Raw genomic sequence first — 18,463 nt, 5'->3', positions numbered from 1 at the left:
TAAGCCTCTAAGGCCAGACCTAAGCCAGGGGCCCAGCTCAGTCACAAGCCTGGGGCCCCTAATCCCCAAACCTTCAGACTAGTCCTATTAAACATCCTGAAGGGATTTCCCTACTTTCTAAAGTGGGGGGACGTCTGTTGGCCTTTGGGGTCACCTGGTCAGCAGACATCTCAGAAGCTCAGGTAAGAGACGTGGTGTCCAGGGGCTACAGGCTAGAGTTCATCTCCCTGCCCCCACCCCGTTTCGTTTTGTCCAACCTGCCGGTGTCCCCGCAGGGACTAGCGGTCCTCCATGCTGCTCCTGCAGATCTGCTGACCCAAGGAGATCTCCCCATTGTACCAACAGCAGAATAGTTCCCGGGTTTTTAGGCCACATTCACAGGGGACATACCAATCTGTACCGCCGTGGAGGGCCGTGTTTATTTGCAGGGGATGTACCGGTGTTCATGCATCCCTGTGCAGGCAGTTCCATTGATGTCAGTTGGGACGTAGTGGTAACATGGACACAGATGCTGATCCCAATCTGACATCCGTATGGATGCATGGCCCTGAACGCACACTGTGTTCAGAGCTGTTCACTCGCACAGATGTTAGATTGGGAGCAGTGTCTGTATCCATGCAGCCGCTGCATCCCAATTGACATCAATGAACCTGCCTGCACAGGGATGCATGAACACCGGTACATCCCCTGCAAGTAAACACGGCCCCCCACGGCTGTACGGATTAGTACGCCCCCTGTGACCGGGGCCTTACTCCAACCTTTTCCCTGTTCTAAAGCCTCCCAGCCGGTTCACACTATGTGGTGCGGGACACTGCATGGAATCCGCACAGGAATCACACCGCATTCCTCTGCGCATTCCATGCAAATGTCTGTGCGCTGCGATTTGGGCCATACACTTTCTATGGCTCAAATCACATCGCATCCGCACCACAAAGGTGCAGGACTGTCTTTAGATCCGCCCCTGAATCACATAGCATGGGTCTTCTCACCCATGTCATGTGATTTCTGGCAATCACATCGCGTCTTGCCATCTGTTTCGGGTGTCAATAATTTATTACTGACTCCCGCACCAGATCGCATGAACGTGATGCGATTGCAATGCGGTGCGGGAAACGCACAGAATTCGCAGCGTTTCCCGCACCGCATTGGTGTGAACCCGAGCTCAAGGAGGACATAGGCTGCATTCACTCGGGGGATTAGGGGCATACAGCGGATTCCTGCGGATGGGATCACTGTGAACAGTGGGGGGTGGGAAGTCTGTACAAAGCAATGACAGGCTGACAGGAGCCGCGACCATTCCCATGTATCCGCACATCCATCGGTCATCTACGGTTAGGGCCAGGATCGCTCATCCTTCCCTTACCACAGATGATCGATGGATGTGCGGATACATGGGAATGGTCCCGGCTCAGCCTGTCATTGCTTTGTACAGACTTCCCATCCCCCACTGTTCACAGTGATCCCAGCCGCAGGAATCCCCTGTATGCCCCCTAATCCCCCGAGTGAATGCAGCCTATGCCCTCCTTGAGGCTTTAGAACAAGGAAACGGTTGGAGTAAAAACCCGGAAACCTTTCTGCTGTTGGTACAATGGGGAGATCTCCTTGGGTCAGCAGATCTGCAGGAGCAGCATGGAGGACCGCTAGTCCCTGCGGGGACACCGGTAGGTTGGACAACACGAAGCGGGGTGGGGGCTGGGAGATGAACTCTAGCCTGTAGCCTCTGGACACCACGTCTCTTACCTGAGCTTCTGAGATGTCTGCTGACCAGGTGACCCCAAAGGCCAACAGACGTCCCCCCACTTTAGGAAATGAATGGGGGCTTCCCTTCAGGAGGTTTAATAGGACTAGTCTGAAGGTTTGGGGATTAGGGGCCCCAGGTTTGTGACTGAACTGGGCCCCTGGCTTAGGTCTGGTCTTTGAGGATGAAGCTTGGGAGAAAAGAAAGGAACTCTGATTGGCTTTAGAGGCAGGAGGAGTCTTCAAAGTCTTCCTTTTCTGCTGGGGCCAATGAGAACCCTTCCTGCCAGTGACGTCCTCTATGGAGATGTCTGAAGAGGCACCAAAGAGACGTTCTCCATCAACATGGCGCCCCAAATGCAGTGTGATGTTGCTGCAATTGTCGCATGGCAAGACGCATGAGAATTGCGGGATGACGTGTGTGTTACATCGCACCTGGCTGAAGGCACCAAAGAGACGTTCACCATCAGAAGACATATATACAATGTTCTCTCTATATTGGGGTGTCACCCCTCCCCCACCATATCTGTATATACAATGTTCTCTCTATATTGGGGTGTCACCCCTCCCCCATCATATCTGTATATACAATGTGCTCTCTATATTGGGGTGTCACCCCTCCCCCATCATATCTGTATATACAATGTGCTCTCTATATTGGGGTGTCACCCCTCCCCCACCATATCTGTATATACAATGTTCTCTCTATATTGGGGTGTCACCCCTCCCCCATCATATCTGTATATACAATGTTCTCTCTATATTGGGGTGTCACCCCTCCCCCATCATATCTGTATATACAATGTGCTCTCTATATTGGGGTGTCACCCCTCCCCCATCATATCTGTATATACAATGTTCTCTCTATATTGGGGTGTCACCCCTCCCCCATCATATCTGTATATACAATGTTCTCTCTATATTGGGGTGTCACCCCTCCCCCATCATATCTGTATATACAATGTTCTCTCTATATTGGGGTGTCACCCCTCCCCCATCATATCTGTATATACAATGTGCTCTCTATATTGGGGTGTCACCCCTCCCCATCATATCTGTATATACAATGTTCTCTCTATATTGAGGTGTCACCCCTCCCCCATCATATCTGTATATACAATGTTCTCTCTATATTGTTGTGTCACCCCCCCCCCCCCATCATATCTGTATATACAATGTTCTCTCTATATTGGGGTGTCACCCCTCCCCCATCATATCTGTATATACAATGTTCTCTCTATATTGGGGTGTCAACCCCCCCCCCCATCATATCTTTATATACAATGTTCTCTCTATATTGGGGTGTCACCCCTCCCCCATCATATCTGTATATACAATGTTCTCTCTATATTGGGGTGTCACCCCTCCCATCATATCTGTATATACAATGTTCTCTCTATATTGGGGTGTAACCCCCCCCATCATGTCTGTATATACAATGTGCTCTCTATATTGGGGTGCCCCCCCCCATCATATCTGTATATACAATGTTCTCTCTATATTGAGGTGTCACCCCTCCCCCATCATATCTGTATATACAATGTTCTCTCTATATTGGGGTGTCAACCCCCCCCCCATCATATCTGTATATACAATGTTCTCTCTATATTGGGGTGTCAACCCCCCCCCATCATATCTTTATATACAATGTTCTCTCTATATTGGGGTGTCCACCCTCCATCATATCTGTATATACAATGTTCTCTCTATATTGGGGTGTCAACCCCCCCCATCATATCTTTATATACAATGTTCTCTCTATATTGGGGTGTCACCCCTCCCCCATCATATCTGTATATACAATGTTCTCTCTATATTGGGGTGTCCTCCCTCCCTCCTCATATCTGTATATACAATGTTCTCTCTATATTGGGGTGTAACCCCCCCCATCATATCTGTATATACAATGTCCTCTCTATATTGGGGTGTAACCCCCCCCATCATATCTGTATATACAATGTTCTCTCTATATTGGGGTGCCCCCCCCATCATATCTGTATATACAATGTTCTCTCTATATTGGGGTGTCCTCCCTCCCTCATATCTGTATATACAATGTTCTCTCTATATTGGGGTGCCCCCCCTCCCCCATCATATCTGTATATACAATGTTCTCTCTATATTGTGGTGCCCCCCCTCCCCCATCATATCTGTATATACAATGGAGAGAAGGGTTGGGATTGGTGGGTCGGAGGCACGGAGGAGACCTTCGCCATCAGAAGACATGGAACCTCGCGTTGGTGGTGTAGTGGTTAGCATGGCTGCTTTTCCAGCAGCTGACCCGGGTTCAATTCCCGGCCAACGCAATCTCCAACATGGCTGCCTCCCCTCCTAGATGATCGGAGTCCCCCAGGGGAAAAGGCCGAGACAAATCCAATGTGGAGGATATATTACTGGTGGGATCAATAACAAACCAAAACCAATGAAGGGAATGTGTCGTGCGATTGGACAGATTTCATTACACACGCTCCAATAGCAGACTTCCTGCCCTTCCAGAGTATACCAAGTATAATGGCAGTTATTCCATTCTGAATATATTTTCCATGAAATCTGTATTAATGACTCCATGGTGATTGTTCTTTGGCTCTGCTAACATTTGTGCTAATAAATTAGTATTAGCCTGATATTTCAAGCCTGCCGAAATGCCACCACGCTTTCTGTGCTCGGCTGCCTACTCTGTAGATAACCTTTTCTACAATTTCGGAACTTCAGATAGAAAATTCTGTCATGCTCTAACTCCATCACGGAGGATCCCTGGAAGGGAGAACTAAATTAAAACACAACTCCAGGCAGCAGCTCCACTCGTAGTCTGCGTGTTGAAGGGTTTGTATTTCTTGTGATTTACACCCCTCTGCCACACTGCACAGCCAGGCAGGTACTGGGCAGTGTGACAATTCACATCTCTACCTCCACCTTGTGTACTGGGCAATTGGGGCTCATTCACATCGACCCCACTGGGCAGCACTGCCTAATGCATTCACAAGGCAATTTGTCTTATGTCCTATTGGGGTGCACTTAAAAAAAATAAATTTTTTCTTGCAGTGTGCTCCAATACATTGTAATGCATCGCAATGTGCTGCTATGCACAAAATTAAATATAAATTAACCTTCCTGGCGGTATTCCGGAGTGTAGCTCGGGGGTAAAGTTTCAGTACCACAATCAGTAACCCCGAGATACACTCAGGAATACTATACGGCGCTGCTCTGGGATCCCTCGATCACTTACCTCGATGTCCCTCCTGCAGTGTCCCCGGCAATGTAATCCGGCAGAGGCCGGCATCTATCATCTGGGTCCCGTCCCCTGCGAGCGTCGGGATGTACGGGGGACGGAACGGCGAGAAATTTGAAAATGACAAAAAGTGACATTCACTAAAATCACTAAAATCACATAGTATAACATTCCTGTATCAAACCATTTCACATACATTTTGTCCCGAGTGCTTTGTCCGGCGCCCTGCCTACATTTTTACTGTTCTTTCTGCCTGGAAACTGAGAAATGTCCATGGCGTCCAAAAAGCGTCCCTTTAGGTCAAAAGCGGTTTTAGACCGGCTAGAGAACAGCGATAGTAAATCAGAACCACTTGCAGAATTGAGTGATAATGATTTGTGGGGAAATTCGTCATCAGACACTGAAAATGATTCTGCGACTTTGCTCAGTGATGTGCGAACTTGGCGCTATATTTCAAATTTCAGTGTTTTTGGTTTGATTACATTATTGAATTAAATTTATAATTATATTATTTTTTAGGATTATTAAATTATAATTTACGATTTTGTGTTTCAAATTTTATCCTACCCGGGATGTTTACTAGACTCTTGTGCGGACAGATTTCAGTGAGTTATTCCTAAAAATTACAGGCCTACAATAAAAAAAATACATATTTCCATGCAGAAAAATGTACCGCTTTGAGCACAGAAATATGGATATAATCAGACCGCTAGAGAGGTTAAAAAAGGGGGGGGAACCCCCCCAAAGTACAGGGATTTGAACAATGCATCATAGTGCACGGTAGCGTACAACCACAGTGCAAACCAGCTGCACGTTTTATGCTCCTTGATGCGCACCTGCTGGTGTGACTATGGCTGCGTACCAAAGAATTTATAAGCAATTTAAATCTGGCTGTGCTTGTTTCATGAAAGGCACATAGAACCCAGTTGTAAGGAATGGCCATATTTTAAAGGAGAACTACCACCTGGCAATCCTCTCCCCCCCCCCCCTTCCCACCCTAAAACACTGCAGAAATGTTACTGGGGGGGATAATATCAAGGCTTTTTATTAGTGGAAACTCAGCACTGAATATATGTAATGGCAAGAGGTGCTGGATGGTATATTGATGCTGACGTCTGAGGGATCTATTGTTGCTGGTGGAAGGGGGGGGGTTCTATTGTTCCTCAGAGGAATCTATTGTTGCAAGAGGGATCTATTGTTGCTGGGGGAGGTGATAGTATTAAGGTTTTTTATTAGTGGGAACGCATCACTGAATATACGTAATGGCAAGAAGCGGTGGATGGTATAATGATGCTGACGTCTGGGGGATCTATTGTTTCTGGTGGGGGTCTATTGTTCCTGGGGGGCATCTGTTGAAAGAGGGGTCTGTTGTTGCTGGGGGAGAGGGGATAATATTAAGGCTTTTTATCAGTGGGAACGCAACACTGAATATATGTAATGACAAGAGGTGCTGGATGGTATATTGATGCTGCCGTTCAGGGGATCTATTGTTGCTGGCGGGGGATATATTGTTCCTGGGAGGAATATATTGTTGAAAGAGGGATCTATTGTTGCTGTGGGGATAATATTAAGGCTTTTTATTAGTGGGAACGCAGCACTGAATATATATGTAATGGCAAGAGGTGATGGATGGTATATTGATGCTGACGTTCAGGGGATCTATTGTTGCTGGTGGAGGGGGGTCTATTGTTCCTGGGAGGCATTTACTGTTGAAAGAGGGGTCTATTGTTGCTGGGGGGGATAATATCAAGGCTATTTATCAGTGGGAACATAGCACTGAATATATGTAATGGCAAGAGGTGCTGGATGGTATATTGATACGGACGTCTGGGGGATCTATTGTTGCTGGTGGGGTGTCTATTGTTCCAGGGGACAATATTAAGGCGTTTTATTAGTGGGAGCGCAACATATATAATGGCAAAAGGGGCTGGATGGTATATTGATGCTGACATTCAGGGGGGTCTATTGTTCCTGGGAGGAATCAACTGTTGAAAGAGGGGTCTATTGCTGCTGGAGGGGATAATATCAAGGCTATTTATCAGTGGGAACACAGCACTGAATATATGTAATGGCAAGAGGTGCTGCATGGTATCTTGATACTGACGGCTGGTGGATCTATTGCTGCTGTTGAGGGGATTTAGGGTTCCTGAAAGGAATCTATTGTTGAAAGGAGGGATCTATTGTTGCTGGGGGGATAATATTAAGGCTTTTTATCAGTGGGAACACTGAATATATGTAATGGCAAGAGGTGCTGGATGGTATATTGATGCTCTCTTTTTCCTGGAAGGAATCTACTGTTGAAGGAGAGGTCTATTGTTGCTGGGGGGTCTATTGTTTCTGGCTGTGGGGGGTCTAGTTTACTACTTTTCTTATTATCATTAACACATTTTATTATTATTAGAATACAGGATTTATATAGCGCCAACAGTTTGTGCAGCACTTTAGACAATGGAGGTAGACATTACAGTTACCATTTGGTACAAGAGGAAACGGAGGGCCCGGCTCGTTAGAGCTTACAATCTAAGAGGAAGGGCTGAGTGATACAAACGGTTAACCACAAAACCATACTTGGCCCTGTATTCTCTAAAAGGGGCGGTGCTAGGAGGTGGGTAGGGGGTGGGACCATAGGACAGTGCTTGGAGGTGGGTTATGGGCTGGGACAAGGGGTGACTTGGAAGGGGCAGTATCTGCATCTATTCTCTGATCCCCCCCCCCTGGATAATAAAGACATCTTTCTCCAGCTTTCAAAGGGCAGCAGGTGATCCTCTAACAAGATCCCGGGAAATGCTGAGCAGCCAAAATCTCCTGAGAAGACACTGCAGCACAGTGCTGGATGATTTTCTTGAGAGATTTGGACTATTCAACATTTGGCCAAGATCTGCTGGGAAGCAGGATGACCACTCTCATCTAGGCTCTGCAGGAGAACATTGAAGAATCATATTATCTATTCCCCCCCCTCCCCCAAAAGGTTCTTTAAAGTGATTGTAAAGGCTCAAGGTTTTTTTACCTTCATTCATTGTATGCTATGTGTAGCAGCTCCTCCTAACACTTACCTGAGTGATCCAGCGATGTCCACGAGAGCCTCGGTTCTCTGGGGACTCTCGCTCCTGATTGACTGAGGCAGCAACGGGAGCCACTGGCTGTCAATAACAGCCAGTGAACCAATCAGGAGAGGGAGGGGGTGGGCCCGAGCCACGTCTCTGTGTGTGAATGGTCACACCCAGGAGCGCACCTGTTTCGGTGCCCCCATGGCAAGCTGCTTGCTGTGGGGGCACCCAACAGGAGGGAGGGGCCAGGATTGCCAGTGGAAGACCCGAGAAAAAGAGGATCGGGGCTGTTCTGTGCAAAACCACTGCACAGAGCAGGCAAGTATGACATGTTTGTTATTAAGAAACAAAAAAAAAGACTTTAGTATTACTTTAAAGCTATGTACACAGGCTTAAAAAATGCTGCTCCTACAGGCATTTAGCATTTTTTTTATGCCTCTAGAAGCAGCTAATATTATCCTATGTGTCCATGTACTTTAGGTATTCTAGTGGCATTTTTTAAGCTCAGCGTTTAGAGGCAGAAAAAAAACCCTTCTGGTCTGAGAGAATTTTTCTGGCAAAAAAAAAAAAACGCTCAGAAACGCCGACGCCTGATGTTTTTTCCCCCTAATATTTTCTCTAATATTGTTGTAAAAATGCCTATAAATGCTATCGCTCCTAAACACTGGCAGAAAAACACGAAATATGAGCTTTTTGATACAGTGTTTTCTGACATGGTAACTGCAGTGTTTTTTTCGTTTTTTGTTTTTTTAGGTACAGTGTGTATGGACCCTTAAAGTGGGTGACAACATGAAAAGGTGGGCCGGCCACTGACGTACAATGGATGTATTGCCCTGAGCCCGTTCTCTGCCCCCTTCCTCTGGCTGCCCATGGTTGGCAAGGACGGTGCACTGTGCCTGTATAGCCAATCAATTGCTCCAACAATTGTTGTATTGATGAAAGATGTCACAGCAGCAGGGGCAGACTGACCATTTGGAAACTCGGGCACTGCCCGGAGGGCGGGGGTCAGTAGGGGCCCAATGAGATGCCCCTGGTACCTTTTTCATAGGCTTTTTTGAGTTTGGGCAAGTACACAGGGGCCCCATGATCCCCTATTGCCCCATGAGTTGTCAGTCCGCCCCTGCACAGCAGTAGACATGAAGCCACAAAAACTGCATCTTCTGCACTGCCACACAGGGCTGTACTCTGTTGCAGAGCCGTGTACATTTTAGGACTGGATGGACATAAATAAAAATCCTTTGGCAGCTTATAAATATACGTAATAATAGTGGTGAAGCGCTCAACTACAATAATCAAAAAAAACTAGTGCAATAACCCCATATGCAAATAATACCTGGTGGTATAGTGATAAAATAATACCTCTTAAACTGAAAATTATACAATAAAAAACTAGTGCAATATCCTCATCACTATATAATACATCCCTGGTGGTGTAGTGATAAACGACTAATACTTCTTAAACTGTGCAAAAGTGATACTTAAATAAAATTAATAGAACCAATTTAAATATAAATACAATCAATAAGATAGTGATACCACACTGTGCAAAAAACATAGGAAGGTGTTCAAATAATATCACTCCATGCTGCAATAGTGCTCTTCGTGAAAATCTTGACGTGACTCCCCTCAATGATAGCCAAAATGCCCCCTCACCTTCCACATTCGACCCTTGCGGGTCACAGAGCTTTTTATATATATATATATCTCTGCCAAATTTATTCTCCTCCACTGCCTCCACCGACCATGATCCTCCTCCAGGCAGTCAGTTATACTCCAATAACTCCCCTTCCTCCACTGCCTTCACCGATCAAGATCCTCCTCCAGGCAGTCAGTTACACTCCAATACCCCTCACAGAGTGGACTCAGACACAGGGCACATATGGAAAACAAAATCACATCTCCATAGTGCAACACCGTTTAATGCACTTCATCTGTACAAATAGAACATTACACTCACATGTCCTCCAGCAAAGTAAAGCAGTTCCCATGTACTATGGGTGTATACAGGTGTCCAAAGATGGCGTCCGAACCCGGAACCGGAAGTACGTCACCCCTATACGTCGACGCGTTGCGCCACGATCACGTGGCTTCTTCAGGATCCGCATTGGATGGCCGCACTTCCTTATAACTCCTCACATAATCTACAAGGGGCGTGCATATTGACTCCATTTTCATGGAGCCCACTATACACAGGACGGCCGCGATCCGCCGCTACTTCCCCTACTTAAGATAATCAATAAGGGGCATATATAATACCTATATTTACATGGTGCCCACTATATGACGACATGCTTTTAGAAAAAATATAATTAACCCCCCATAAAAAACTTTTATTAATCCCTTGATTATTATTATTAAAAAAGGTATATAATCTATACCCACTTACAATCATATACCCAAGAGGAATTCAAATCTAATCAGGGAATAAATCAATGTATGTATCAAAACACACATATCTAATACCAATGATTCCCCTACCCCTAATCATAGTTATTTAAAAAAATCCAATTACATAAGTTTAGTTTAATATATTATATTTATTTTAACACATTAATTTGAAGAAATATTACTTAAATATTTTAATTTAATCAATTCCAATAAAACCATGATCTAAAAAATCTAATAAAAAATCTAATAAAAATATAATTCAAAACTCCTGTATATTACCCATACCACATGTACACATAAATGTAATCAAACATTTCTAAAATCGCCACATCTCACATTCTAAGGTTTTATTGGAATTGATTAAATTAAAATATTTAAGTAATATTTCTTCAAATTAATGTGTTAAAATAAATATAATATATTAAACTAAACTTATGTAATTGGGTTTTTTTAAATAACTATGATTAGGGGTAGGGGAATCATTGGTATTAGATATGTGTGTTTTGATACATACATTGATTTATTCCCTGATTAGATTTGAATTCCTCTTGGGTATATGATTGTAAGTGGGTATAGATTATATACCTTTTTTAATAATAATAATCAAGGGATTAATAAAAGTTTTTTATGGGGGGTTAATTATATTTTTTCTAAAAGCATGTCGTCATATAGTGGGCACCATGTAAATATAGGTATTATATATGCCCCTTATTGATTATCTTAAGTAGGGGAAGTAGCGGCGGATCGCGGCCGTCCTGTGTATAGTGGGCTCCATGAAAATGGAGTCAATATGCACGCCCCTTGTAGATTATGTGAGGAGTTATAAGGAAGTGCGGCCATCCAATGCGGTATCCTGAAGAAGCCACGTGATCGTGGCGCAACGCGTCGACGTATAGGGGTGACGTACTTCCGGTTCCGGGTTCGGACGCCATCTTTGGACACCTGTATACACCCATAGTACATGGGAACTGCTTTACTTTGCTGGAGGACATGTGAGTGTAATGTTCTATTTGTACAGATGAAGTGCATTAAACGGTGTTGCACTATGGAGATGTGATTTTGTTTTCCATATGCGCCCTGTGTCTGAGTCCATTCTGTGAGGGGTATTGGAGTGTAACTGACTGCCTGGAGGAGGATCTTGATCGGTGAAGGCAGTGGAGGAAGGGGAGTTATTGGAGTATAACTTACTGCCTGGAGGAGGATCATGGTCGGTGGAGGCAGTGGAGGAGAATAAATTTGGCAGAGATATATATATATATAAAAAGCTCTGTGACCCGCAAGGGTCGAATGTGGAAGGTGAGGGGGCATTTTGGCTATCATTGAGGGGAGTCACGTCAAGATTTTCACGAAGAGCACTATTGCAGCATGGAGTGATATTATTTGAACACCTTCCTATGTTTTTTGCACAGTGTGGTATCACTATCTTATTGATTGTATTTATATTTAAATTGGTTCTATTAATTTTATTTAAGTATCACTTTTGCACAGTTTAAGAAGTATTAGTCGTTTATCACTACACCACCAGGGATGTATTATATAGTGATGAGGATATTGCACTAGTTTTTTATTGTATAATTTTCAGTTTAAGAGGTATTATTTTATCACTATACCACCAGGTATTATTTGCATATGGGGTTATTGCACTAGTTTTTTTTGATTATTGTAGTTGAGCGCTTCACCACTATTATTACTTTGTTTCACATATCTTGCGGTATAGAGAATAGGTGATAGCAGCTTACTCACTAGGTTCTGTGGAGCGCAGGGGATTTCTGTATATCTATAAATATACGTAGCACATCTTTCACATAAAGTAACCATTTTATTTCTTTACACTTACTATTTGCTCCAATACTAACACACCAAGCCAGCTTTCTTGACGGCTTCCAATGAGTTAACGGATTTTCATTTTGAGTTGCATGTACTGTAGCTCTGTCAGAACACCGCTATTTCCATATGAATAGGCAGACGCAGCTCCCCACCACTGATAAAAGGCATCAACGCGACCCCGCAGGTCAGACACTTTTCTATATAATAAAATTTGACCAGCAGCACACAAAATGACGACCTGCTCTATTGTGTGCACTTTAATCACATGCAAGTCAACATCGTCATCTCTCCATTTAGAATTGTAATACACAAAGAACGTGGCATTTAGCGATGTGTCAAGGCAACGCTGGATTAACCATCTTGGCAGGTAGGCAGGAACAGCCTGTTGCTTGATCTGGCCGATCTCGCTGCAGTGACTATGGACCCTGTGTGACGCCATGCAAAAAAATGTTGTTCTCGCCAACTGCTATTTTTTTCCCTGGTAGCAAAGAGTTCTCCCACCAGAAGTATCTATAGTGGTAGTGAAAGTGTTAACGCTTCACAGAAAACATCTTGCTAGTATATCAAGTGGTATTAAACCCAAAACCAAAAATGTAATATATTGCATCTTACCAACCAAGTGAAATGTGGTGGCTGCATTAGCTTCCTTTTTTTAGTTTTTTTTCCCCCTCTTTTTTTATCTGGTGATCTGGCCAGTAACACACCTGCTGTATTAGGGGTGCCCCACTCTGGATGAAGGAGCACAGGGGGAAGCTTTGGACAGCAGCATTGTTAGTCTGGGGGGCTGTGGTGCCCCAAGGCAGGTGAGGGGGGTGCTCGCCGCACCAGATGACACCTACCACACAGGGTGATACTGGACCCGCTCCATGAAAAGGTAAGTTGTAAAGCAAGCCGACGATCCCCGAAGGATGGATCGGATTTGCGGACTGAGCATAATGGATAGGAGTCCGATCCATTATGCTCCCCACTCCGCAGATCCGACCCATCCTGCGGGGATCATCGGCTTGCTTTACAACTTACCTTTTCATGGGGCGGGTTCGGTGTCACCCTGTATAGGTTGCATGCTGACGATCCCCGCAGGATGGATCAGATCTGCGGATTGGGGAGAATTATGGATCGGAGTCCAATCCATTATGCTCAATCCGCAGATCCGATCCATTCTGCGGGGATCGTTGGAGGGGGTGTCACCAAGAGTTAATGCACTGGGTGACACCAACCCTAGGGATGCCCCTGCTGAGAGGAGAGTAGTGTTAAATACACTAGCAGATTTAGATACACTAACAAATTGAAGACACGCTTCAGCTAATACTTTATAAGCAGTTACAGCAACATTTTTTTTCCTTTCGGGATGAAGATTTTACATAAACAAGCAAAACTGATCATTGTAAGCACCCCTGTCAGTGGTAATGTCTCGTCCCTGTAAGTGATACACCTGCAAGAGAACTTGTTCTTTTGTAAAACAACAGACTTACTGGGTGAATCACCAGATGAAAATTTGAGAAAAAGCCTAAAAGAGAAAATGAATGCAGCCATCACATCTAAGAATTGGTCAGCTGCGATTTGCTGGTTCTGAGTTTATTGCTTTAGGATTAACATGATACATACTTATATTAAAGACCAGCTCCAGTAATGACAAAAAAAAACCCTACCCTTGCCATGCCCTCCCCCCACCCCTCTGCATTACAAGCAATAAAGGCTTATTATATTTAGGGGTGCTGGAAGGAGTAAGTACTTACCATGTTCTACACTCCCGCAGGGCCCATCCAGCAGTGCAAGCACCCCCCCCCCCCCACAGCCTCCTCTTTAAATACTTGTTCACACATAAGGTTGGGGGTGGAAAAACCCTGTGGTTGAGTCATGCTTTAACTGCTACCCCTTTTAGCTGCAGAGACAGCAGCAGGGGTGTACAGATGCCTTGGCAAGAATAATACCTCCTGTTGGCAAACAACCCACAATTGCATGCAATTCATGTGGTTGCGAAACACTAGTGCAGGAGTCAAGGGGTTAAAGCAGGTGTTGAAGAGGCGAAACAATGAATGCGAATTGTTGGTTCACTCCTGTGAACATTCCCGGCTGTGGTCGCATGCTCGCCTGCATCACATGTAATGCAGGGTCAATAGCCCTCATTTGTATGAAATGATGTCGAGACTCCGCCCACAGACTGGCGCTTCAAAGAGAATAGGGCAGCACTGGAGCCAGCTGAAACAGGGGAAAGGGTAAGTAACAATGTCTGTTCCTGCACCCTAAACATAACAAGCATTTTTTTTTGTAAATCCTGGAGTTGGGCTTTAAACGAATATGAATACATTATCACCTATTACACATCATGTATACCGCACATAATTCTCCTTCTTGCTTCATTTGTTTGTTTATTATTCTACATTATTCCTATTTATTATGCTACATTACTTGACTTCTAAGATCAAAAGATTAAAGGTTAAAGCTCAAAAAGCCCAACTGAGCTTTCAGTTTAAATCAGCAAAATTCATTTCAGATGCAGCAAAACAAAAAATGTTTCAAGTCTTAGGCTCCATGTACACGGGACACTTCTGAACGATGGAAACTGACTGCTGGAAAACGTAGGTTAAAAAACGTCTGTTTAGCCGCAGTTGCATACCATGTTCATGCGCATTTACGAGCATTGGCGGTTTAGAAGTGTTTTTTAAAGATAACCCCAGGAGACCTTCCAAAATGCCCAGAATGCACTGACAAACAGTAAAAAATTAACTATTTCAGACATTTTGAGAGAAATAGAGAGAGCAGAAGCAGAGAGAGCAGTATTTGTTGAGATTAGCTGTTTTTCTTTGTGGTGTTTGGATGTGTTCCAGCTCATTTCTGTGCAGAAATTATTGCAGCAGTGTCTGACATATTTTCTTTCATGCGAAACTTCAAAGTATGGTGTACCAGGTCCATTTGAGTACCGGGAAAATGCTTTGCATGCATTTTTCATGATGAAAAAAGGCTCTGGACAGCATCTGGAAATGGAAGATTTAAAAAAAAGATTCCAAACGCAATCGCTTATAACCGCGGTTAGCCAAGTTTACAAGCATTTGGCGTTTGAAACGCTGATAAAATCTACTCCTGAACACAAGTTTGGTGCATTAAAAAAACTGACTGTAAACTCAACTGCCTATAAACAACTGTAAATGACTATGTGTACATGGACACATAGGAAAACATTAGGGAGAGTTCAGGGGCTGCCGAAAAAAAAAAACACAGAAAAGCTCCTAAACATGAGTTTATCAGCTGCAGTGTACATGGAGCCTTACAGTTGTTTTTCTTTAGAAAGTAGCCACATCCTGAGTAGAAAAGCCTGTCCTCTGTCAGCATGCTGCAGACAACAAACCTTGATGTCTGTGAGGAAGCAGTGGTCTCTCTGTAGAGGTCGGACACATACCCTAATGAGTCAGTGCAAAGGTGTATCAATCAGCAGGGAGGATGGGCTTTGCTGGTTGCAGAGCTATACATTTGATTAAGCAGTGGGAGTTTCAGAACCCTGCAGAGAGATGGCTGCTTCCACACAGAGAGCAAGGGTCCTTCTCTGCAGCATGCTGGCAGGGTTGGGCCTTACTACTCATGCTTTGGTTGCTTTCTAGATAAAATTAACTGTAAGACTTTGAACACTGTTTGCTTTGATGCACCTGAAATGTATTTGGCAGATTTGAGCTTAAAAGTATAACTGAAGGCAAAACTTTTTTTTAGTTTTGGATAGTGTGGAGAGGGATTAGAACATCTGTCAGTATTTATTGCTGTCTGTGCCCCCCCATAACCTCTGGTTCACGTATGTGCGGCCATGATTTGCGCGGGAATGAGAGTCCATTCATTGGATTGGACTCCCGTGCCCTGGGACATGCAGGGAAGAAGTCCCTGCACTACTTGGGAAATCGCACCCTGCACGGGAACTGAGGTTTCCAGTGTGGTTCCATTTTCCAGTGCAGGCAGCACGCCATTAGAATTAATGGCACCCACCTATGGGTCCCGCATTCCTCTGTGTGGGTGGTGCGGCTGCAGGTATATGTGCAGGTCCTGCAGCGGCACCACCTGCACAGATGTGATCCAAGCCTTAGGTAGATTCCCCCTCTCCATTTGTCTTGTTTTACAGTTATCATTGAAATTGAAAGTAAAAGAAAATCCCAAATTTTGCATTGTACCCAGAAAAGTAAAAGAGGGGAAAGCCTCCAATAGTTCTGGTGACCCTAAGGGATTTCCTTAATTTGCGGTGATTTCCTCTCTCTTCCTGTTTGGCTATGGGACAGGAAATGAAGGGAAATCTCCCCAGTGGGACACAGATGCCAAAAAACAGTCTGACAGGGGTTATAACCCTCCCTTACTCTATTCATAATAAAAAAAAAAGGTTTGCCTATTATTGTACATTAAGAGTATGTAAAGCCTGCTTTCTGGAAGGTATAAAGGAAGGGAACAGTGCCCAAATATCTGGTAGCTTCACAGCAGTACTATTGTAGAGCGCAGTATTTATTTGAGGTCATCAGTGCCAGTCACTGAAATAGGCATGTGGGGCTCATGGGCATTCTGGACAAAGGCGCACACACACAGAGCAGTGGTCTTTCTCTGCAGACCCCTCTTGGGGGGACAGAAGATTTTGTACTGTCACTGGGGCTCAGTTATAGGCAAAGCAGTAACTAGTAGCAGCAAGACATTCGACATTTAGATTTTGCTGCACATTCAAAGTATCTGGCTAATTTTACCACTTGAGTCCCGGAGTTACATTTCAGAGATGTCTCAGTTCCAAACATTATGCTTTTCAGCACAGCAACCTATACAAATGAATTAGTTATTGGGGCTTAAAGGCTAAGTTCACCTTTACAACATGTAACATGTTTCCCCTGTATTATGGATTAAACATGAAACATGTTCCACCTCCTGAGTCCTGCCGCCTCTCCCCTCCCTCCCCCCCCCCCCCCGGCAGTGGTTGGGGGATCCTCTCCCTGCACCCACTGTCACTAATTAAAATCAGCGTGGTTGTATGGGGTGAGTACTGGAGGACATCTCTGTCTGCATGAGCGCACGTTGCAATGCTTTCCAGACTCCTGCACAAAAAAATAATAAACGCACATTTTTTTCTGCAAAAATATGTGCATTTATTATTTTTTCTGTAAAGGTGACCTTAGCATGAATGTGGTAGCAAATCTGTATAAATACATTTTTATTTGTAGATGTTGAAAAAAAAAATTTTCTGTAATGTTTCCTAGTGCAACATTTACATAATTTGCACATCTCCAGATTTCTACCCCAAAAAATAACTGCAGAATAAAATCATAACACATAAGTTGGATTTCTATGTAATGTAGCGGAATGCCAAAGCCCAAAGTGAATGCAGGCGTTTACTTTAGGAGGGCATTATCTCCCTTTTGATAATACATTAACGCATGTAGGGAGAAAAAAAAAAGTTTAACCTATTAGCATAACAAAGTAATAAAGTCTTATTTTTTTTTTCTCTTAAAAATAACAAACATGTTATATTACCTGCTCTGTGCAGTGGTTTTGCCCGTATCCTTCTTCTCGGGTCCCCCGCCAAAGCTCCTGGCCCCACCTGCCTGAGCTGCGGCTGTACATGTACATTCACACAGAGAGCCGAGGATTGGCCCTGCCCCTTCCCAATGCCTCCCGCTGCTGCCTCAGTCAATCAAGAGTGAGAGTCCCCAGAGAACTGAGACTCTCGCGGACATTGCTGGATCAAGAGAGGGGCTCAGGTAAGTTCTAGGGGGGGCTGCTACACACAGAAAGTTTTTTACCTTCACTCATAGAATGCATGAAGGTAAAAAAACCTTGAGACTTTAGAACCATTTTAAGGCTGGATTTACGCTTATGCATTTTTTTCCCTAATGCATTTTGCATTGAAATCAAAAGGTTCAGGTCAGCGAGAGTGAATACAACAATACAATATGACAATACAATACAATGATGACACAGGTTTGCAGTTGCTAAAAATCCAAAAGACATTGAGCGTGACTATAAGGGGCATTTAAGTTAAACTGGGACTTTTAAATTTATATAATAAAAGAACAAATTTCAAGGAGTGGAAACTGCATTTATTTTTTGACATACTCCCCTGCTACATTTATACACGTATCCCAGAGTTTAAGGAATGCCTGGAAAGCTTCGGCATAGAAAGATTTGTCAATATGCCAGAACCATCCTAGGACAGCCGGCTTCACTTCATCATCTTTGTGTTCACCGTTCCCACAGAAAGATTCGTCTCTTGTGCAATTTCATG

At 44.1% G+C, this 18,463-nt stretch overlaps 1 protein-coding gene and 1 non-coding gene across 3 annotated transcripts in view; one reads left to right on the top strand and one right to left on the bottom strand.

Moving 5' to 3' along the window:
* The window catches only part of RUNDC3B (RUN domain containing 3B), a 346,416-nt gene that overhangs the window by 79,166 nt on the left and 248,787 nt on the right, over positions 1-18,463 (bottom strand). The window lies entirely within an intron of this gene.
* On the top strand, positions 3,972-4,043 carry TRNAE-UUC (transfer RNA glutamic acid (anticodon UUC)). The gene has a single exon. It is a non-coding gene; the product is annotated as a tRNA-Glu (tRNA).

Source organism: Staurois parvus, unplaced genomic scaffold, assembly GCF_062004578.1.
Source record: "Staurois parvus isolate SC_StPar_1 unplaced genomic scaffold, SC_StPar_1.0 ptg000051l, whole genome shotgun sequence".
NCBI lineage: Eukaryota > Metazoa > Chordata > Amphibia > Anura > Ranidae > Staurois > Staurois parvus.
The sequence above is the reverse complement of the archived record's forward strand: the minus strand, read 5'-3'. Positions and strand labels throughout refer to the sequence as shown.